The 24,152-nt window shown below is 37.0% G+C and overlaps 1 long non-coding RNA gene across 1 annotated transcript in view; it reads right to left on the minus strand.

Annotated features, from left to right (window-relative positions):
- Nucleotides 1–489: 489 nt before the first annotated feature.
- LOC123567109 (uncharacterized) overlaps nt 490–24,152 on the minus strand; it is a 29,399-nt gene continuing 5,736 nt past the window's right edge. Inside the window, exons 4-5 of the long non-coding RNA XR_010578236.1 lie at nt 13,101–13,159; nt 490–873 (exon numbers count right to left, since the gene is read on the minus strand). This is a non-coding gene — a long non-coding RNA (uncharacterized lncRNA). The remainder of the gene's footprint in view (nt 874–13,100; nt 13,160–24,152) is intronic.

Genomic DNA, 24,152 nt, shown 5'->3' on the forward strand with positions numbered 1-24,152 from the left:
GCGTGAACCCGGGAGGCGGAGCTTGCAGGGAGCCGAGATCGCGCCACTGCACTCCAGCCTGGGCGACAGAGCGAGACTCTGTCTCAAAAAAAAAAAAAAAAAAAAAAAAGAAAAGAAAAACAGTATTTAGAATACAGAATATTGGCTGGGCAGGGTAGCTTGTACCTATAGTCCCAGAACTTCAGGAACCCCAGACAAGAGGATGGTTTGAGCCCAGAAGCTGAAGACCAACTTGGGCAAAATGATGAGATCCTGTCACTACAAAAAATTTAACAATTAGCTAGGTGTGGTGCAAAGTGGGACCCAATATCTAAAAACAAAAACAAAAAATACATAATATCTATATTTGACTCCAGACAGCACTATAGTGGCAAGTGTCAGGCAGTATTTTTATTGCTTCCCATCTTGTTCAAGATTTTGCAGTCTTAAAAAAGGTGGCTTTATAATATTATTCATGGTTTCTTTGAAGAAACAGTTTTCTCTATTTTTCCGTGATATTTTTTCTTTTTCTAATTGGGGTAAAGGAACAAAAGTTAGGGAATAGGCATTAGTTTATAAAAATTTTAAGAGGTAAGAATAAAAGTTTGTTCTACCATGTCTAATTTATATTTGTCTTGTGTGAGAAGTCAAAATTCAAAAATTAAATACTTTATGATATAAAACTTTATGTTTTACACATCAACATATGATGTCTTTAAATAGAAACATGAAAAATTAGTAGATAAAGGCTGGCTAAGTAGTTAAACATAAAGTGTTCAAATTAATCATAAATATTTTATATAGTAACTTACAAGATTGGATATTTTTTTCTCCAGTTTGGCTTCTCAAGATTCATACACATAACTGTTGTAGTTATATGAAACCAGCAAAACCCTGATATCAAAGCATGAGAAAAAAATTAAATTAAATACTAATATACTTCATTAACCAGACATAAATATTCTTTAGAAAGATTTAGCAAATTGAATTCAGCAATATGTAAACCATAACCAAGTCAGAATTATCCAAGGAGTGTGAAGTTGATTTGGCATTTGAAAAGCAATTAATATAATGTGCTAAATTAATATAATAAAGGAAAAGCATGATCAGCTCAATAGATATTGAAAATCATTTCATGAAATTTTACACTAATGCTTAATAAGTGAATCCCTTAGCAAGTTAGGAATAGAATTTCTTCAACTTATAATTTAAAACAATGGCATTTTCATAATTTCAAAAATTAAATTCTAGAAATCTAATTAATGAATTACATGTAATATCTCCATGCTGAAAACGGTTAAAACATTGCTGTGAAAAATTAAAGAAGTCCTAAGTAAAATGAGAAATATACTAAGTTAGTGGACTGAATGACTCAAAATTTGTAGATATCAAATCTTCCTATATTAACTTATAGGTTCAACACAATCCCAACTAAAACTTCAGGAATCTTCCTTATGGAAACGATAAGCTGATTTTAAATAAATATGGAAATGTAAAAGATCTAGAATACTGAAATAATTGTGAAGAATAAAATCAAGAATTAGACTACACGATTTTAAGACTTCCTAAAGATTGACAGTAATTTATACAGTGTGATTGTGGTGTAAAGATAGACAAGTATGAAGTGGAATAAAATAGAAAGCTCAGAGATGGAACTCAGATATCTAGCAGCATAGTGGGAAAAAATATAATGTTGGAACATCATCTATTCTATACATATTCACATGCATAGAATATTCTATGCATATTCACATAGAAAAAAACTTGACCATTATCATACACAAATATTAATTTGAAATAGCTCATAGACAAAAGTAAGCAAAGATTTACTATAAAGTTATTAAAAAAAGCACTAACCTAAAAAAAAGCAAATTCACAAATAAGATTTTATCAAAATTAAAATCACATGCTAATCAAAAACAACACCACTATAAAAATGGAAAGGCAAATCATAGACTTTGGCAATATGTGCAATATATATGTAACAAAAAAACTCATATCCTGAACGAAGAATTTCTACAAATCAATACTAACATAAAGTGAACCCAACTAAAAGAGGTGAAACATTTGGACAGATACTACACAATAGATGGATAAAAGGCCACCAATCACATGAGAAAATGATCAATATCATTAATTATCAAAGAAATGCAAAATAATATCACAGGAGATATACTATACACACATGTCAAAATAACATAAAGACTGACATTCATCAGTGTTGACATGTAGAGAACCTGGAAATATGCATACATTGCTAGTGAAAGTATAAAGTGGTATAATCACTTTGAGAATTAGTTTGACAATCCAAATAAAATTAAAAATATATCTACTCCATGTCTTAGTTATTCCACTTTTAGGTAGATATTCAGGAGAAATAAATGTATGCATAGGAATATTCATAGCAACTTAATTCATAATACTACAAAATACAGAATGTTTCATATGTCCATCAACAGGTGAACAGGCAAACTGTAGAAAGAGAGTATACTAAAACAACTTCAAAACAAGAAGCAACAAGCTACTGATGAAAGAAATGCTATAGTTGAAAATGTTACATATATGTTAGAAGCCACATGCGAAAGAGTATACATACTTAGATGTCAGAATAGTGGCTGCTTCTGTAGAAGTGTAAGTGATTGACTAGAAAAGACAGGAGGAAATTTCTGGACTACTAGAAATATTCTAGACAACTTAATGGGAAAAAACTCTTTTAAACTGATGATGTTGGAACAATTGTATATTTATACAGAAAAAATACTTGACTATCATCTTACACAAATATTAACTTGAAATGGATTGTAGACAAAAAATAAGCCAAGAATATCTTTATTTGGGTTATGATTACATTGCTGCACATATTTGCCAAAATCGTTTGAACTTTGTACTTTAGATGAGTTCATTTTCCTGTGTGAGTATTGTATCTCTCAATAAAGTAGATTAAAAAACAGAAGCAATATTTGCCATACACAAAATACTTAATTTTCTTTATTATATAAAACATTTATATAATGTTTTCCTTGCAATATCAATAACATGATATTAAGATAAGTGAAAAATATGAACAGGCATTTAACAAAATTAAATTTAAATAGTCTATAAATTTATGGAATTGCATATAACCTCATTTATTTTAAAAACATGCAAATTAAATAACCATGTAACCATACTCACCTCTCAAAATGGCAAGAGTTGAACAGTGATAAAATGTAAATATTTGCCAATATGTACTATATGAGCATGTGGAGAAATCCTACTGTCATGCATTGTTTACAGGAATCTAAAATTGGTAGGCTTGGCACACCCTCATTGCAGTTCATTTAGCAGTATCTTTCAGATTTTTTAAAAGTCATGTTTAAAACATAAATTCCACTTCTAGAGTTCTCCTAGATTTTCTCCCATAAAGAATCCAATGAAATATGAATAAAAATTTATTCCCCATCACTGGCTGTAGAAACAAAAATTTGGGAGCAATAAAAATAATCATCTACAAAGAAGTAAGTAAATTATGGTATATTTCTAGACTTTGGAGGGACCACTATATGGTTTCTTAAAATGAAGTAAAACTGTTTTTGCTAATATGAAAATCTCTCCAAGACAGAGTGCTAAGTGAGAAAGAGGACAGTGTAACAATATGCTCCCATCCAGGGAGATCACGTTAGGAAATACATGCAGATGACTCTTGTGGTTGGTCACTCTGGAGAGTAAAACTGGGTACTAGATTGGGCGGGTGGGAGCTCCAACATTTTATTCTATTTTAACTTTGTTTAAAATAGAGATATACAAATAGGGCTCGAGGGCTGCTAATGAGATATTTTTACAATATTTTCAGAGGCAAAAAAGATAAAAAACATCAAGAGGCAAAAAAGATAAAAAGCATCAAGAGGCAAGCTTGTTGTTTCAGAAGGCACTCTGATTTTTTTAACCAATTAACAGTAGTAATTTGGTTTCTAAGTTATCCAACCTAATATTATCCACATTTTATATGTAAAAGAAAGCACTAAATATGAAGGAAGGGTTTATATGGCATTTTTATATATAACTAACAGATGCAGAAAGATTCTGTGGTAAAAGCCAAAAATGGTTACGAATTATTCCCCTCCCTGTTTCCTTGTCTTTTTGCAATATGATTCAGTAACTTCTCCCACCAAAATATGAAGTTTATTTCATTCTTTGAATCTGAAGTTGTCATGTGACTGATTTGGGCCAGTTGAATGAAACAAAAGTGATGGTATGATACTTATTGTAGGCTTCAAGCCCTCTTGCATGCTTGAATTCTCCTTATTGGAATCTTGCCGTGATACTAGGTGGACAAGCCCAAGATAACTGGTCAGATAATCATAGTCACATGGCCCACTTGCTCCCATTACTCCAGCTTTTAGACAACTAATCAAAGAGGTAGAGCCACCTAGAAAGAACTGGCAGCTGACCATGAAATGCAGGCCTGAGCCCGTAAAAAACAAGAGAACTACCCAGATGTTTCTAGCCCAAATTGCTAATCCACAGAACTGAAAGTTAGTTAATATTTGTTGTTTTAAGTTACTAAGTTTTAAGACTCTTTAATGTGCAACAAAAGCTAATCTATACAAGATCTTTGGGGTCCATATTTTATCCAAGATTGTTTCTTTGTCCATTTGTTTCATTTGGTTTCATTTAGGCAACATAAAATGGGCACCTACAATGTGTCAAACATTGAGTGAGGGTATATGATGCCATGCCTACTCTCAGAATGGCAGTCATTCGGTTGATACCTCATAGCTAAGAATAAAGAATCTGGAGCCAGACTGCCCCATCTCATGTCTACCTCTGCTGTGTAATTATGCAACTATCCAAGGTTTTTAGTGCTTCTAGTTTTTTATCAGTAAAATGAAAACAACAATAGCACATACATTCCTGGGCTGTCATGGGGATTAAATGAGTTAATAGTTATACTGAACTTGAAGCAGTGAAGGGTAATGAAATTTTAAAAAAATTAATATCTAAAATTGGAAAAGTTTCCTTTTTTGCCTAAAATAACTAAACAATTGCTGGTAAGTATTGTCAAGATACACTTCATCTGAGGAGTCCCGTCCCCTGTTGCTGTGAGTATTGTTTGCTTCCAGATAACTGCTTTCCTCCTTCTACTGCGACCTTGGTCTAGAGGAGTTGTCTCACCGAGAAATATATGGGAGGTATGGGGTTACACTAAATTTCTGGGGATAATCTGTAGCTGATTGGTAAGAGGGTTCAAAGGACCAGCCTCTTTGCCTCAGGGTACGACTTGGTCTCTGGTGCCCTTCATTCTCTATAGCTTCCTGTAGGATCCGACCGAGATGAAACCTCAGCTGAACCACATCTTTGCTGAGTTTCTTCTCCTGTCCTATCCTACTTTCCGCCCTTCTCCTAAGAGCACTCTTCCAACTAATCACATGCATTTAAATCCCCATCTCAGACCCTGCTTCTAGGGAAGCTGGCCTAAAATAAGTATGAAATGTTATTTTCTGACCTTGCACCAGCAGCCTGCCAGGGAAGTTCAGAATGATTTAGCAAATCAAATTTGAACAGTGACAAGATAATAGGATACTAATTATAGCAGCTACCAGGAGAGGAGAGGCTCTTTGCAAGACCACCAGAAAGAAGAATGAAGTGCAATGCACATGCGGCTGCTTTGTCTCCCTTCTATCCCTCTGAACATTAAGTTCTGCTACACACAGTGCCTGTCTTCTCAGATCACCACAGTGGGAAGGCTGAGCCTGTGGTGATTCTCAGTGGACACTTGTTTGGCTTAAATTGGCAACACACTTCTTGATAGAGCACCATGATCTTCAGAGTGATGCTATTGCCCCTGCAGAGTCTTCTGGGTAGGTCTTTTGTATGTCAAAGATTGAATGACAGCAGGATACCTAGTCTTATTAGTTTCCCTGATTCAAGTCATTTTCCTCATTTATCAACCATTTATGGGTCACAAGTTCTGGAAGGCAGAAAACATGGAAAGATCACCCAATGTGAGATACTAGACAATCAGCAACCTTGTTCAAACAGGATCAGGTGTTTCATCGAGGAAAGAGAGAGACCCACCTGGGAATTCTAGGACAGTACTTACTCCAGTGTGTGTGACTAGAGAACCTCTCGTTAAAGTGTGTATTTGTGAGCTCTACCAATTTCAATGTTGAAGTCCATACCTGCTCCAGGGTACAGAGGAGGCCCATACAGCTACAGCCATGTTATCTCAATGCCCACCAAAATGGATGAAATAACACCAATGTGGCCTGGAACAATCAAAATCAACTTTAGATTTTAACTGACTAATTTAACTGAAGAATCTGTTCCAGTAGGTTTGGGTTGGGGGCCTGAAACTCTGAATCTTGAATGAACTGAGCACCCAGGTGATGCCACAATTTGAAGAGCAAGGCTCAAAGACAATCTTTTTCTGATCCTGGGTTTCTAATTTCCCTCTGGATCTCCTACCCACGGACATTTTAAAATCAGAATAGGCCAATTTGGCCAGGCACGGTGGCTCACACCTGTAATCTCAGCACTTTGGGAGGCCAAGGTGGGCAGATCATGAGGACAGAAATTCGAGACCAGCCTAACCAACATGGTGAAACCCCATCTCCATTAAAAATACAAAAATTAGCCAGTTGTGGTGGTGGGAGCCTGTAATCCCAGCTACTTGGGAGGCTGAGGCAGGAGAATCACTTGAAACTGGAAGGCAGAGGTTGCAGTGAGCCAGCCTGGGCAACAAAAGCAAAATTCCATCTCAAAAAAAAAAATGCCAATTTATTCATGTACTGATTAGTTATTATGAATCATGCACTGCTCTAGGCACTGGGGAACTGTCAATGAATAAAACACTAGCAGTGCCTGTTCGCAGGGATTTTACATCCTACTGAGGAGATAGACAATACACAGGAAAATAGGAAGTATATACCTGGGGATGGAAATAAGGGCTATGTGTTAAAATAAGGCAGGGAAAGAATGGAGAGTGAGTGGGCAGGAAGGGTGATACGGTTCAGATAATTTTCCCCTCCAAGTCCCATGTTGAAATGAGATCCCCAATGTTTGAGGTAGAGCCGGGTGGACCTGCTATATGACCTATGTTTGGGTCATAGGGTGGATGCCTCATGAACAGCTTGGTGCCATTCCTGCGTAATGAGTGCATTCTTACCATTAGTTCCCAGATCCAATTGTTAAAAAGAGCCTGGCATCTCCTACTCTCTTCCTTCCTTCCTCTCACCATGTGAGACTCCCCTTCCTCTTTTCTTTCTGCCATGATTGGAAGATTCCTTAGGCCTTCACTAGAAACAGAGGCTGGTGCCATGCTCCTTGTACAGCCCACAGAACTGTGAGCCAAATAAGCTTCTTGTCTTTATAAATTACCCAGCCTCAGGTATTCCTTTATAGCAGTGCAAAATAGGCTGGGACAGAGGGGTGCTACTTTAAATAGTTTGGTTAAATAAGGAGTCTCTGATGAGGTGACATTTGAACAAAGGCTTATGGGACCTGAAGGAATAAACTATATTCCTGGGGGAAGACATTTCAAAGAGCACAAACAGTGTGTGCAAAGACCCCAAGGAAGGAGCAGAGCAAAGAAACAGCAGGGAGATCAGCCAGGCTGGACTGAAGTAAATGATGGGGAAGTGGAAGGAGTTGAACCCAGGTGGAAGATCACCAGGTTCATAGGACCATAAAATTTTAGTTCAAGTGGATTGATGAGTTAGTAGAGGGTTTAGGACAGAGCAGGACATGATGTGACTTTCATTTTCAAAAAATTGCTCTGGCTTTTGAGTATAGACCATAAGGGAGAAAGGAGAGAGACAGTTACAGATCTATTGCTGTTGATGTTGATGTTGATGCAAACTCAGCTCCTTGCAGTGAAAGGCAGAAGTGGTGAGAGTCTAGATAAATCCTACAGCTGAGGAAGCAGGTTTTTTCTAATGGATTGAATGTGCAGAGTGAAAGTCAAGGATAACTCCAGGATCTGGATATAAGCACCTGAAAAAATGGACTTGCCATTACTGAAAAGACTCTAGGAGATACAGATTTGAAAGAAATATCCACAGTTTAATTTTTGCTATGTTCGCTTTAAGATGTCTTTTTACCTCTCAAAATGATGCACTTAACAGGCGGTTGGAATAATGAGCCTAGCAGAAAGTTGGGACTGGAGATGTAATTTTGAGAACCATTCAAAAGCAAAGGGACTGGATGAGATCAAATAAGGAATGAGTATGAACAGCAAAACTGTCCTTGGAACGAGCCCTGGAAGACTGCATTAGGGGTTGGTGAGATGAGGCAAAAGAGACAAGGAGACTGGGCAGGAATCGCCGAAGAGGTAGAATGAGACCTAAACAGGAGTGGCATCCCTGAGTGAAGAGAAGTAATGAAGAGACCTTGGTGGAAAACGTATGGCAGAGTGGCATGACATAAATGAAACTTCCTTAGCTAAAAATCTGCAATGTAGAGTTCTCTCCCAATATTTATTTTTCTCTGCTTTAAGAAAATGAATCCTAAAAATCAATCAATATGAGAATAAAGATATACAAAAGATTTTTTACAAAAACAAAACAAAGTGAAGCTCCATGTCTGACCAGGCATGCATTTGCAGCTGAAATCCTATATTTCTTTTATTTATTGTCACAGTATTATGCACAAATTGGCATTTAGAAGGATTGCCTCTGGGCCTCCATGAGTACATAAATGATCAAAGATTTAATTATTTGCCCAAAGTAGAGTCATGCATTTTAGAAAATATGTTAAATAATAAATGTTGATATTTTAAGAAGAGTTCCAAGGCATCCATTCACTGTAATGTGGTAGAATTGGTACAAGAACACATGAGTGAATAAAGACTAGGTGCTTCTGGAGTTCTTGTCTCTCATTTCTCTCCATTTATTTTTTAAAATCAACATTTTTCTATCATTCCAAAGTTAAGTGGAGAAAGGAAAATTTTAAGGTGAATAATTCATATTGCCACAGAGAGACAAAAAAAAAATCCTATCATGTAATTTTGTCTACTGTCTTTGTGTAATTGTAGTATGAACTAGAAACCAGAGAACCACACATCAGAAACTGTGTCTGTGAAGATATTTTCTGGACTTGGAACAACACAAGGGTTAATAAAAGTAAACCACAGCAGCCACTATTTGTGGCTATTTATTGGGGCAGTGCTGCTCTTGATTGAGCCCATGCCTACACTTATACTCTGCATTTCCTCTTTTCTCCCCTGGAGAAAATGCTTTCACTCATCTGACTTCCCTACCTATTATTTGAGGGAGTTGTGTTGTCCAATTCAATGCCCAGCTAGATTCTAGCTTCTAGACTAGGGCCTAAGAAGAAGCCCCCTCACACCCTCACATATCCTTATTTTCATCTAGCTCCTTGCACCCACTTCCTCCCATAGTGTCTGGATCCATTTTCCACCAAGTCCCACTGTATACCTATATTAGAGTTCTCTAGAGGAACACAACTAATAGGATAGCTGTATATATAAATGTGAGTTTATTAAGGAGTATTGACTCACACGATCACAGAGTGAGGTCCTACAATAGGCTGTCTGCAAGCTGAGGAGCAAGGAAGCCAGTCCGAGCCCCAAAGCTGAAGAACTTGGAGTCTGATCTTCGAGGGCAGGAAGCATCCAGCATGGGAGAAAGATGTAGGCCAAAAAACTCAACCAGTCTAATCTTTTCACGTTCTTTTGTCTGCTTTTATTCTAGCCACCCAGATTGAGGGTGGATCTGCCTTTCCCAGCCCACTGAGTCAAATGTTAATTTTCTTTGGCAACACCCACACAGTCATTCCCAGGAACAATACTTTGCGTCCCTCAATCCAATCAAGTTGACACTCAATGTTAACCATCACGATACCCAATAATCCCATCTAGCTTTCAACTCTCTCTTTTTTTTCCCCATTACATAAAGAGGAAGATGAATCTCCAATCCCCTAAACCCGGACAGCTTCCGGGCTCTTGGGTTTTCTCCTTTGTTGGCCAAGCCTTCCTACCATCACTCTCGGATGGTTCCTTAGGTTGTTCAAGTTAACAATCACCTCTAGACCATTGCCATTAAAAAGGTGGGCAGAAACCTCAGAAGAGGAAATAAAGTTCAGTGAGAAGCTGTGGGTGGAAAGGGAAGGATGATGAGAAGTGGGGAAGGCAATCAGCTACTTGTGTTAGAGTACTTTGAGATAGAATATTTAGAAAAGTTTCTGTGGGTTATGTTTTTGTCTCTGCATGTGAAGGCACAAACCAACTCTGCTCTAAAGATCTACAGGATAGATTCCCCTATCTGTGGGAAGTTTTATTCTGTAACTAAAGGACAAAAAAGGGCAAAAATGAAGTAAGAATTCAGAGGGACAAGAAACTCATCGGGATTAAATATCCTGGGTAAGAAATATTGGTTTAAAGATAAATATACGCCATGGATGCTAATACAAAGCAAATGAAATAGAGGCAGCATCAAATTATTGTTTACAGGCTTTCTCTCTTACTCGTTCAGCATTTTCCTGAACTCATCTGTCCTTAGTGTGTATCAAAGGATAATTAGTTTCTTAGACAGATATCAGAAGAAAAGAACTCAAGAAACAAGTCCATGTGGATGGACGTAGTGTTATTAAGAACCTTGAATGCATCACAAAATATTTGGTCATGGGATATGCATTTAGGCAGAAGTAGATTGTGATCTAATCAGTGCCTGGCATCCTGACATTTTTTTTTCCCCGACACAACTTCATGCCCTTGTTTTTCTTCTTTGTATAGATTTGCTATACAATCAGGATTTTCTGTCATGCACCACCATATACCATTGCCCCTCCTGCACTCAATGGCATGTTTTGGCAAAGATGGGTCTTGTTATTAGATAAGAGGATTGAGATCTCAAGCATGGGGGCACAAGGAGATAGTATGATGTAGGATTTGAGACTTGGGCACTTATTAGCCAATCTGAGCTAGGATGAACATTTGGAACATTTGGTTGTAGGCTCTCAAAAGAAGGTGCAAACTTCAACCTCATAGCCTATCAAAAATTGGTGGCCACTGAGATATAACCTCCATCTGACAGTATTACTTCCCATGGTGTTTTTAATTCTAAGAGGCTGCCCTCCTCTTTCCACTCTTGACTTTATATTTTTACCTTTTCCTATTTTCTAAATTTATTCTCTCATTTGTAAAGTAAAAATAACAATGTCAACCTTTCATGGTTTTTAGGGGACTTAAATGAATACGCGAAAATGCCTTGTAAAATGTAAAACAAAATGCCTTGTTTGGTAGATGTTATTGTCATTGTGATTAGATGGTAAAGAAAAGTGTGAGCCAAGTTCAGAAGTCATTTAGGAAGCAGAAGTGGAATGAAATCCAGAGAGCCTGCTGGTTATAGCAGAAGTAACTTAAATATACAGATGCATTGTGCATGATGAAAATTCTCCAAGAATAAGATAACCTGAGAGACCACCTGCCTCTTTTTCTAGAAACTTCTTCACCTTTAGCAAGACCCCCCCCCCTCCCGCCGATATACCTTTATTGAGAGCTAAGATTTGTATATATATTTCCACCAAGATAAGTGGAAATTTGGCAGTCATTTGCTTACTTTCCTCGGTGTCTCCTGCCAAACTGAATTGATCCAAAAATAAAAATAGCAAGGGCTGAATGATCCAATTAAGTTTTCCACTCTGAGCAGGTTAACTATTCAAATGGAAGCTAAACACATTGAGTGGGACATACAGGCTGAAACAAGGCAGTGATACGTGTTAGGATTATTTGACTTTTTGATTATCTTTCAAACATCAGTCTTGGAGATGGGTAACCCTATTGACTCAACCTCGTCTGAACTGGTTCAGTCAAACACTTGAGACAAATCTGAGCCTCTCACCATTCAGACAGTGTCTCTGTGCTTTCCTTTTAGTACCCACTTCTAAACTTCATTCATATAATAGAAATGTAATTTTTTTATCTTTTCCCTGTGTATTGGCAAAGTGTTTCTTATTTTATATATTTCCACAATGGTTCCTTTGAAGATCCCTCTGAGATAGATACCTATCAACTATTGACAGATTGGTAAACTGATGCTCATAACTTTGGCTCAAGTTTAGTTGCATGGTAATTGACAGAGCTGGAGTTCCAATGTATATCGTTAGATTCCAAAACCAGTGCTCCTCTTACTCTACTTAGCAGTTATTATTATTACTGTTAGTCACCACAAGTGCCACATCTCTGTGGATGACCCATGACTTTCTCCACCTCATTATTATTGGACTGACTTGAACCCACAGATATCCAGAGATGTTCCATCTCAACTTTGTTTATTTTTATTATAACATACTTTCAACCTTTCCAACCTCCCCCTACTCAACATGGTGGCCCTTGACTCTTTACTTGCAGGTATCAGAAATCTTAGTAATTAGGTGTCTCCCTACTTAGTATAGGAACCATCAGACGTTTCACATGTAGATTTGTGTGCATATGTTTATGTCCTCAACTTGCTGTGCAGTTCTTGTAGGTAGAAACTGACTTATGTGTTATCTGTCACCCACACTATTTATCATAATATCATGCACATAATTTGCACTTAGTGCTATTTTTAAAGACAAAATACTGAATAATTAATACAAGAAGAGAGAGGGAAAACACTTTTGAAAAAAGTATTATGATGGAGTCTGCTTGTTGTGGAATGTGTTTCCATACATGGCTTTCTGCTATACATTTTTGATTCTCATGATGGGAAAGGCCATCTTATTTTCTATGGCTGCAATTTTACCGATACCTCTCATTAGCCTCATTAGCCTTGTGGTGGAGCTGCTAATTTACTATATCAACCTTTCCAAAATGAAGTGTGTGCAATAATATACCTTGGGAAAGTTTGAATGTTATGCCTTATTTCGACATGGAGACATGAATGATCATTGTAATTATTCTTCAGGCCCTGGGGAAATTGAGGCTGTGTCCACACAGAATCAGGCAAGGTGAAAATTTTTACAATTTGATTTGTATAGGCTCTCTGGGGTAACCTTCTTGGGATTGAATTGTTTTCCATTCATCCATTTCCTCATTCAGTTTACAATATTTATTGAGCTCTTTCTACACAGTAGGCACTGCCTACAGTGAACAGTCTGATGTGGACCCATTTTCATAGCACAAATAGAAGAGATCTTACCTTGATGAAAGATTAAGTGATCCACTCTCCTCCTAATGTCCTCCTGTGAGCAGAGCAACCTGGGAATAAGTTAAGAAGGAAAGATTTTCAGAAAAAAATCTGTCTACAGAGCTACAGACTACAGTCATGTAAAGATCAGCATCCCAATAGCAAACTTTATTTCCCTCATATTTTGTCTTTGAAGCATTTTTTTTCATGGCAATATTTATCATCCAAAGTATATCCTTGATGACTTTGAACAAAGGATAATATTTCTGGGGTGTAAGTCACTTAGCTGGTCTTCCTGGAGTGTGTGTGTGTGTGTGTGTGTGTGTGTGTGTGTGTGTGTACTGGTAATAAGTGACTTCACCAAGATCACAAGGCTGGTTAAGGGTAGAATGGGAATTAAAACCCAACTTCCAATTCCATTGCCTTTCCATATGCTGTATTATGTCAGATTCCCTTCAATTACATATAATTTGCACCTTACTTTGAAATTTTAGGAGCTCCTAAGGACAATTGTCAAATACTGAAGACTTTATATAAATATTTTCCATCCATATTATACCTTTTATCTTTCACATCCAAGACATGTCCCTTCTACTTTGAAAATCTGATGCCATTTTTTAGATTTTCTGTTGCCAGTAACTTGTAAAGTGCTTGCCAGTTTCTAGGCCAGTCTTTGGAGCTATCAGTAACCTTTAAAAAATAGAATAAATTATGTGCCAGGAGATTAAGCACTTTGCAATGTTTAATAATCCTTTCTTTCTTCAGTTACCATGTTTTTCCAACTTTACAGGCAGAAAGCACTAAAAAACTAATATTAACTGGGCATTATGATGTTCTAGATTTTATACTGTTTCTACACATATTTACATGCAATGCTTAAAAGAACTCTTTGAGGTTCTTTAAGAACCTGTATATGAATAACAGTCTTGTAAGAACCTTCTATATATAACATTTTTTATCTGCCAGATGAGAAAACAGAGGGTCAGAGAAGCTAAGCTTGCCTGACTCTCATACCCACCCTGCCTTCCCATATCTTACCCCTGTTCCACAAATGCCTCACTATGTTTAGAAATCTCCCAGAGCCAGGCCCACAATGGGGCTGTGACTAGGTGAGGGTATGGTTGAATTTCAAGCCAGATCTAAAAGATTTTTGGATTATACATAGCTTTAATTTAGCCATGTTACATCTCCTTTCCGGCAGTGAGTATTACTTTCCTTGTACACCAGAGTGAAATTATAGGGATGAGATCAAGTAGGCTTTTAAATTGATTCCTTTGTGTTCTGTGAAAAACAAAACTAATCATTTCTGAAATTTGGTATTTTATACATATCTCCTGTCCCTCCTACTTCCACTGCTATAGAGTGAGTCTATTCACCATCCCAAGGTACATGCATCTCAGATTGTTAGCTTAAAGATCCAAGAATAACAGACACAAAAGGCTTCCAGAGGGTTTTACTGAGGCCTTGAGGACTTGTGTAGTGGATTTTAAGTGCAATCTGGTGCATCTCTACTTTGGTAGACTAAACAATAGATTATAACTAAGACTAGAATCTTCCAGAGCAAAGTGAACACGAAGACTGTAGAATGCAGCAACACTCCAAGACAATGTAACCCAAAGTGTCAAGTGTAGTTCAAAGACCTGCAATATCAGGATCACTTGGAGGAGGATAGGGGTATGTCAAAAATATAGAATGTCAGGCTCCATCCTAGACCTAACACATTTCAGTCTCTAGAATTAGGATCCAGGAATCTGTTGTAACAGTCTCACTGGACCATTCTGATGCACACTGAAGTTGATGAACCCTGTACTAAAGTGTCAACAACAAATGGAACTAGAAACAAAATACTAGCTTCTATGGCTAACACTAAAAAAGCAACATCTGAGATACCAGATAGCATCCAGACTAGCAGAAGAGATAAGGCCAGTGCACTTGAAAGAACATTAAAGTCAACAACAAAAGCACATACAAGCAAAGCTGAACCACAGGTCCAAATCTCCTGATGAGTCAGTTTGTTAAAAACCTCAAGTTGCAAGGCTGAGAGACTTCAGCATCCACTTACCTCTTTACAGTTTCAGATTATGAAAGTTTAAAATAAAAACAGATTTTGCACTTCCAAAAAAAAAAAAAAACACAAAAGACGCAAGAGGTTCTCAAAATGTCATATTTCAAAAGGTTACCTTTACGTTTCCTGTTTGTAAATCTGCACACTCATTTTTCATTGACAATACTCCTGGACCCTAGAGTTCTAACTATCCCTGGAGTCCTAATGGTAGGAGTAAATTGAACTAGGAACTCCTCTCTCTCCCACCTTTGTGATCAAATCATTCAAAGTTCCATCTTTGATTCTCCTTTGCCACATGCCAGGCCCAGGGACACAAAGTTCTGCCCATGATAATGACTTAGTGGCTTGGCAGGGTACAGCAGGAACATCTGAGAGTGAATGGGAAGGCTCAGGCTTGGAGCAATGCCTGGGACTCTGCTCAGGCTTGTTAGTTTCTAGTTGCTGATTCTTTCCTTCTAAGGGCCAGAGTTCACCTACCTTCCAATCTACAGTCACCATCTATTGCTTTGATTAGGAATATCTCTGTTCCTGCCTCCATGTGAGTCAATAAAAAATGTAACATGCTCTCCTTTATCTTCCAGTTTTCTTATGTCTTAGGACAGTGGCAGTGAAAATGCTGAAGGAGGAATGAGATGCACCAGAGATGAAGGTGTTTACCAAATGGCCTCACCGGGGGAGTTGAACTCTCAGTCCAGCTTTGCTTCTATATGAAATGTTGGGTACAGTGTTATTCTCATTACACAAAACATCTTTTGTCAGATTCCTCATCACCCTCAATCAAACAGCAACAAGACCATGGCAATGAACTGCTTTGGTCTGTCACTGCTGATAAATGTGATTGCAAAGCTGGAAATCTGTAGCACTGGCTACTTGAGTAGTTGAGAGCTTAAAGTCTCCTTCAACCAACTGCTCGATTTGGTAATTTCTTAAATTCCTTGAGAAAGGATGCACAGTGTTAAAGTACTCTTTTTACCATGAGAAAAAAGAAAGAGAACACAAATAGTAACAATTCATAGCTCTTCATCTGTTCCTGACAAGCCATCATAATAGATTTTTTAAATGTACATATTTCCCCCAAAATTAGAGGATGCAGTGTTGGGATGTGTAAATAAATACGTTAATTTATTTAAAGTCGGTTGCCACATTCAGATAACACATGCCACTCTAAAAGAAACTGATGAATAACTTACCATGGTGAAATAGAAGATGCTCTTAGGAAAATATTATGATAGACTCTCCTACAACAGTTTTAAAACGTACCTTAATAATGTGTGTTACTTTTAACTGTGTCAATAACTTCATAATAAAAATGAAATATCCAAGTGACATTCATTTCAATTAAATTTATTTCTACCTGAATTAGGTAAGCCTTGGCCAAAAGTAATAGTACAAGAAGTAGTAATAGTAACACTACTACTACTAATAACAGCCATAATAAGGGCTCTCATTTGTTGAGTGTCTTGTATTATATGCTAGGCACAAAAATAAACAGCTTGTGACATTACATAACTCAATTCACATAACAACCCTGAGTAAAAAGTATCATTATTCCTATTTTAGAGATGAGAAAACTGAGGTTCAGTCACACAATTATCAGAAAGAAGAATCTTTGCTTCTGTCTTTTTAACCACATATTCTTTAATAAGTCTCGGAGGCCCATGTGTCCTCCAGACTTCACAAAGGAAATTTAAGAACTCCTTGAGTAGGTATTGCTATTCATTTTTATGCATAATTAAGAAATTATATGTTACTGATAGCCCTGCTAATGTAATGCCTAACCTCTCACATTCTTCCTTGATTGCCATATAAAGGATTTGAAAAGAGATATTTTAGAATAATTACCCATCAGTAATCATCTCCACACAACACAAATCACATTTGATTTCCCATTAAGACAGACCAGGAGAATGAGAGATTTTTTACTCCAGAATGCTTTCTGCTTCAATCGGGTTAATTCTATGTTTCCATTCCATTGGTCTTAGGAATTTAAGCATGGCAAAATGGAACATATTCTATATAGGAGATAATAATACCTATAACCATGGGTCTTGATCCACTGGTGAAAAAGTGCTTAATTATTAGATTTCGAAGTACAGAGCCATTCCATTCAGAACTGTCTCCTTCCAAGAAGGATTCATTCAGCAAATAGGTGTAGGCATTTTATTACTGCAGGGCAGTTGTTTACTCTGATTCATTCTAAAGCTCAGACCTTTGAAAACACAGCCTGTCACATAAGTTAACTCATAGAGAAGAACAAAGGAACAAATGTCAAGCCACCATAGTTCATCGATGTCAGTTTGTAATACCAATGAGCTGCCCACCAATCTGTGGCTCCATCACAGTTACGATTTATAAACATAGTAACCTTTTAAGATGATCAATATATCAATAATTTTTGTGTGACACTTGCCAAGACTTAGGTCCCCATCTTTTCCTTTAAGTAATATTACAGTGTTATTAGAGCATCATAATCTTAATCTGGGAGATCTGATTTTTCACCCGAAATTATCAGGTTTACCAAAACCACCACCATCTAACACCCTCCCCTCCCTAGTCTGACTTCCATTCATCTTTTATCCCTTCTGAAGAGAAAGGAGCCATCCTTCCTAGTGGAGTACGTATCTCTTCATCACTCACATAGAATACTTGCTGCCCAAATCTACGAACCAAGAACTATTTCCTCTTGTCCTTCAATCCCATTATTGACACACTCTTTTTCCATAGTCACTATGCCACTCCCCTTTCTTGTCCTCACTAGGAAGTATCATGTGCACAGACATTGGAAGTTAAGTCGGATAATTACTTTGTTTAGGGACATTTTAATTTAAGTCACCTTTAGTTTTTTCTTTTTCATTTTAGCTTGGTAGTAACACATGTGGTTTGGTGATTACACAGTGTTTGGATTATAATTTCCCTTAAATTGTGCAAACACATCTCTGTTTGCTTAATCTATTTTATACATGTATGATGTATTTCATAAAATCTATAAAGCATACAGAAAAGTGCTTATAAAAATGTAAATAATAATTAGCAGCTGAGCATTTGGGTACCTACCATGCAAATCAAGAAATAAAATATTGACAGCACTTCAAAAAGCTCCTGTGTGTCTTTTGCCTTTGGGAGATTGTTCCTTCACCTTAAAGGTAACAGATCCCCTGACTTTTGTGATAATGATTTGCTTTAAGCCTTACTTTTCATATAAAATGAATGCCCTTGCCCATGTTGAATAATTTTAAACATCCAAATCACGTAAGTGACTTTGTATGGAATCAAATTCATATCATATTTATGGTGTATAGATAATGTACCAGATATTAAATTAGGAGCTAGAGGAATAAAAATCAATAAGATATAGTCTCTACCTCCAAGAAACTCAAAGGAAGACTTTACTGAAACTCACAAAAGCAGAAAAGCAATATATGGTTTACCATAACTACAATCCCATTCTTCCAGGGAGAATTGAAATGAGAAAAACAAGACATGGCAAGATTGTTCATTGCTTTGTCTCAAACCAGTATGTGGACTGTCCACTGCTGAACCAAGGAAAGAGGATGATCAAGTCTTTCCCTAGAAAATTAAGTGGGTGGGCAGAAGGGCAACTGCCTCACGTAAGAATCTGAGAAGTGAGTATATTTTCTCTCTCTGGCACCATAAATGAGTCATATCCAGCTCATTTCTAAGACAAGAAGAAAGGTGGATTCAGGAGATTTCAGAAAAAGAAATCTCACGAATCCACCTTGGGAAGAAACTTTTTCTTAATTTTCAAAGGCCTACACAGGTATTTTATCCTTTATATATCTTATTTGGAAAATATAGATAATGGAACACCAAGAGAACTCACTGGGATGTTTGTGAGGCATTTTGGACAATACTTGGCACCCAGGAGAACTCCCTAAGTGTGGCTGAGCCTTTTTGAATTGCTGATTCCATTATCTGGGCCAGTGTTGAATCAAGAAGAAAAAAGTGGGGCTGAAGAGGACAATTGGTAGGTTAACGGCAGGACATTGTGCTAAGAAAGGCCAGCACTCATGCTTCTATAACTTGCTATTTATTGAAATAACAATTATAATATTATTTAATTCATAACAAAAATTTTATCTACAAACCAAAGAGCGAAAACTGTTGAGTGATAAATTATTATTTCAGTTTAAGACAGAAAAAGTCTTCTCAAGAACGCTTTACCATTTTCTGTGGAGTCTGACTCAGACTTTCAAAATCCAAGGGCCCTCATTACTCTCCCACATATTTGGTACTGTGTAACCCATTTTCTTTTTGTACTGTGGTACTAAATTGATATTTATAACCTTTATTTTTATTTTTTATGCTTTAAAATTATTTTTACTTTTCTTGCAGTGATGATAAACTTATAGTATAATAGTTAAAAAATGAAGATTTGTGGTTGAATACCACTGGGTTCAAATCCTGCATTCACTGCTTACAACTATGTGTTGTATGAAAAATCCTTACATTCTGTAAACCTCAGCTATAAAAGAGGTATTATAATAATAATGTCCACTTCTTAGCTACATTAAGAGCATGAAGTATAATAATGTACATAGTGAATTTGTAATAAATGATGGTTTTTGCTATTATCTCCCCAATTTGATTCTAAGAAGAGGACATGGTGTCAGGGCTGTCTGATTGGGTTTTGGTGATGACAATGTTATGGAAGAACAAAGAAACATATTACCTATTTGGAGATTTTTGTTTTAGTGCTGGGAAATTCTCTGTATTACAACAAATAAGGATTAGGTACCCTCAAGTTAGATCACAAATGTGGCAAACAATTATAGGTTTGAAGTGCTTTAAAGTTTGTAATCCCATCATCTTGGAGTTACTGTCTAGTGATTTTCATCGGGTAATCCATTGTAAATCTCATCTCGTCATCCTTCAGCTGGAATTTGCTGTCTTTTGTTGGAATGGAAATTGCTCTTCTTCTTGCATGGAGGTACAAGGTACACTTATCAAAAAGAATGATGTTCTTTGATAAACAACTCAAAACTTACTGATCCCCTGTGTTTTCTTATTTCTTTTTTTTTAATATACTTTAAGTTCTAGGGTACATGTGCATAACGTGCAGGTTTGTTACATATGTATACTTGTGTTTTCTTATTTCTAAGTGGTTCCCCCAGGAAGCTATGTAAATATTTCAATTTTATTGCCTTTGCCCATAAAATGTTTGAAACTCCCAGGGATATGTTACCGTTGTAACTGAAAGAACATGGTCTTTGACTTTGACATCAGAGTGATGTGAGATTGTATCTGCCACTGCCAACTCCTAGCAAACTGATCTGTAACAATCACTGAATCTCACTGGCAAGTACAGATGATGGGCTTTTGAGATAGTTCCCTAAAGTGGTGTTTGGAAAATATAATTTTTGGAACATATTAAGTGTTCAATAAATATTACTTTTCCCTTAGTCTGGAACTCACTTTAGATCAAATTTACCAGCCTCATTGGAAAAATCAGTTTCATTGAATTCCAATCATTAACTCATGTTTGATACCAAGTGTAATCACCTATTTCTTAGTTCCAAACTTTTCTAACAGACTTGATTCCCTGTGATTGTTAGATTTCATGGAAAAATCTGTTCATGGGAAAATAAAATTAATTAGCAGTGGACAAATATTAATAATAAATAACAATTTTGATTTAAGTGGCATACCTAATGCTTAGCACATTTCCAGTCACATAGTAGGCCCTCAGACGACGTTTGTTGAACGAGCAGGCCTCAGGTGAGAATTCCACGCTGATAGATGTAACTTCCAAAGATGCTAGAGATTGGCAGCACACTAAAATATGTGTATAGTTCTCCATGAGTAGAACACACATTCACATAGCAAAGTTCGGGGTAAATATTTTTGAAGTCACTTTAGTTCTTAGTCAATGCTTTGTTTATAAACTCTTTCCCGTAGTTCAAGACAGTTTTAATTCCTCACTCTGAAGGAAACCCACACAATAGTATGAACAATAAAATGTGAGGCTCTAAAAAATGCTGTTGGAGAAATTAAAGGCCCTTAGTAATAAAGGGCAAAGTTGAATTATTAAATACACCTTTTGCTATAAAAATAGTAATGCATTTCCCACTCTCCTATATTATTTATTTTTGCTTCTGTAATAAGTCATAGTGAACCCTCTCTGGGAGTGGAGAAAGCAGAAGAGGGTAGGGGAAGAAGCTAGACAAGGAAGTGGTTCAACTGAAGCTTAGTTTCAGTTTGATCCCACAGGGAGTTCTGGAGTATGACTGGAACCACAGAATTATCCCTTCATGAGTCAAAGGGGGAAGATTTTATACCCCTATATTAGTCAGTCATTGGCTGTGAGCTGCCCCTGGGATGGGAAGGCATAATCTCCACAGCAAGGTGGCTACTATCTGCAGAGGGCAGTTCAATGGAAAAGGAAGGAGCTGAGAGCCAAAATATCCAACACTCACAGCCACTACAACAATCAATAACCAGTTACCTGGTAAAGGGGATCTCAACGGGATAGTAACAGTATCACTACAACTTCTTGTGTAGGATGAAAAATTTTAGAATATGTATTTCAAGGCAAAGCTTTTTACATAATAAACTCAATTTTTATTAAGATGTGAAATATTGATATCAAGTCCTTGGAAGAACAATGGTTTCCATTAGTTTAGGGAGAAATGATAAAACCATGGAAGAGGCAACTGAGGGACATCAAAAAGATTTTAGTAATTTTATATGTAGTGTCAAAAATTTGCTTTATTGTAAGGAAGTATATAGAGGAATTATAGAGTGTTTTTAACTACAGGAAAGACTATAGGTAAAGAGTATAAGTGAAAAGCGATTACCTGAAAAATATTCACACGAGAAATTACCCATCAGAATATGTGTTGCATTCTTAAGGAGCTATGCAATATCTGATGGAAAGCAGGTGGATAAAGCTATCCCATCTTTACTCTTTGAGTAATCCACTGGAGGGTTCCAGGCCTGAGAATAATGTGTTCTGGATTATCTTTTGGCTTGTAAAGACCTGATGAAAGTCTTTGAGTACAAATGTTAAGTACAAGGATCTGGGTGTGCATTAGAGCAGGGGTATTTCTTCAAGTCTGGAGTTCTGAGTGCTCCTAGATCTTGTCCCCTAGACAAGATCAGTCTCCACTATCAACCTATGAGGAAGTAAGACTGAGATCGGGAACCATAGGCACCATTCATTCTGGCATTCTTTATAGAGCTCACTTGCATGGTTATCAGAGTAACTGGAAAAGGCTAAGAGCATGTAGAGAATTTGAGTGATGTCTCTGGGGCTCTGTTGTCCATAGGAGCTCCTGAGGGGAAGGTACAAGTTTCATCGGCCCTAAGACCTGTCCAGAGTGGATATTCAGTGTGGTATAGAGAGCTATGGACACTAAATCCTCTCTCCTTTCCTCTTGGGCACACAACTGGAAGTCATTTTCCAGCCTCCCTTTCAGTTGGGTGAGGTTATGCATGTTAGTTACTTCTTGCTATGCGATAAGTTATCCAAACCTCAGAAGTTTAAATCATCACAGAGTTATTATCTCACACAGTTCCTGACAGTCAAGGAATCCAAGAATTCCGTGTGGCTTAGCAACATGGCTCTGGCTTCAGGTCTCTCACTGGGTTGCAGTCAAGCTTTCGGCAGTGGCTGCTGTCATCTCAAGACTCATCTGGAATTGGAGAATCTGTTTCCTAGCCGACTCACATGGTGGTTGTTGGTTCCTTGCTGGATAGCTACTAGAAATTCCTTACTATGTGGGTTTCTCCCTAAGGTGGCTCACAACACGACAGTTTGCTTTCCACAAGAGAAGGCAAGCTTCGGATGGAAGCAGAAATCTTTTATTGTCTAATCTTAGAAGTCGTACCATCACTTCTGACAGATGCAAGGTGAGGGGACATCACAAGGGTGTGAAGACCAGGAGGCAACGATCACTGGGGGCTGTCCTGGCACTCTGTTCTGGCCAGTGGAATATGGGTGAAAGTGATCTATACTATTCCCAAACTGAGCACACAGAAAACACTCTACAATATTTCATGTTCGAATTATTCCATGTTCAAGCTTCTGCTTCCTAATTATTCAGTTGAATAGTGGTATCTTCAAGGACTCACAGAAGAATGGAACAAAAAGGTAATAGAAACCTGAGTCCATGATTGACGGCATAGAGCAGAGCAGCTGTAACACAATGAAGAAACAGATCGCTACTGTGTAACACCACTGAGATCCCTCCTTCCCTTCCTCTCTCTTTCCCTCTCTCCCTCCCTACTTCATTCTTCCCTCCCTTTCTTCTGTTTCTTTTACAAAAGTTAGCTTTTCTTAAAGAGTTTGTGTGCATGTGTGTATATATGTAATTTTTTTCAGAATTTATATATTTTGTTCTTTCACAGATTTATTAATATGTAATTTTTAATATATTTGATTTGTGTTTTTTTCTCTATTATGTTAACCTTGGCTGTTCCTTTAATATGTAAACTTTCAGAGGTCAGGATTCCTGTATTCTATTTTGTTTCTATTTTCCTATAGCAACCAGGTCATTATCCTGTACCTTGGTCAATTATTATCCACAGATTGACCAGATGGGCCTTATTTCAACACAAGGAGAAGAGATATTCTATGGTATTTTAGCAAAAAAAATTTCTAAGATTTCATTCTAAAGAAAAGTATAATGAAGGCCTTATAAGTTGGACTTTATAAACAAGAGTCAAATTTTCAAACCTGTGTTCAACCAAGCTATCTTATTAAACATAAATGCATAATTTAATGCAATAGGTGAAGTTGTGTAAAAGCATATTTGTAACCTAAATGTCTCTGGTAAAAGTAACCTGCACTAGCCTTTTTATTTATTCATCAGTTGAAACTTTTATTGAGCACAAACTATATTCAGTAAACATCTTTAATTTTACCTGTTGGATAAAACATTGCTCTATAGAAGTTTTGCATTTAAAATGATGTATATTAGAATCTATGTACCTAGGCATCAAGAGTTTTATTTTATCAAAACCATTTTCATCATAACCTT

This window comes from Macaca fascicularis, chromosome 10, assembly GCF_037993035.2.
Source record: "Macaca fascicularis isolate 582-1 chromosome 10, T2T-MFA8v1.1".
Taxonomy (NCBI): domain Eukaryota; kingdom Metazoa; phylum Chordata; class Mammalia; order Primates; family Cercopithecidae; genus Macaca; species Macaca fascicularis.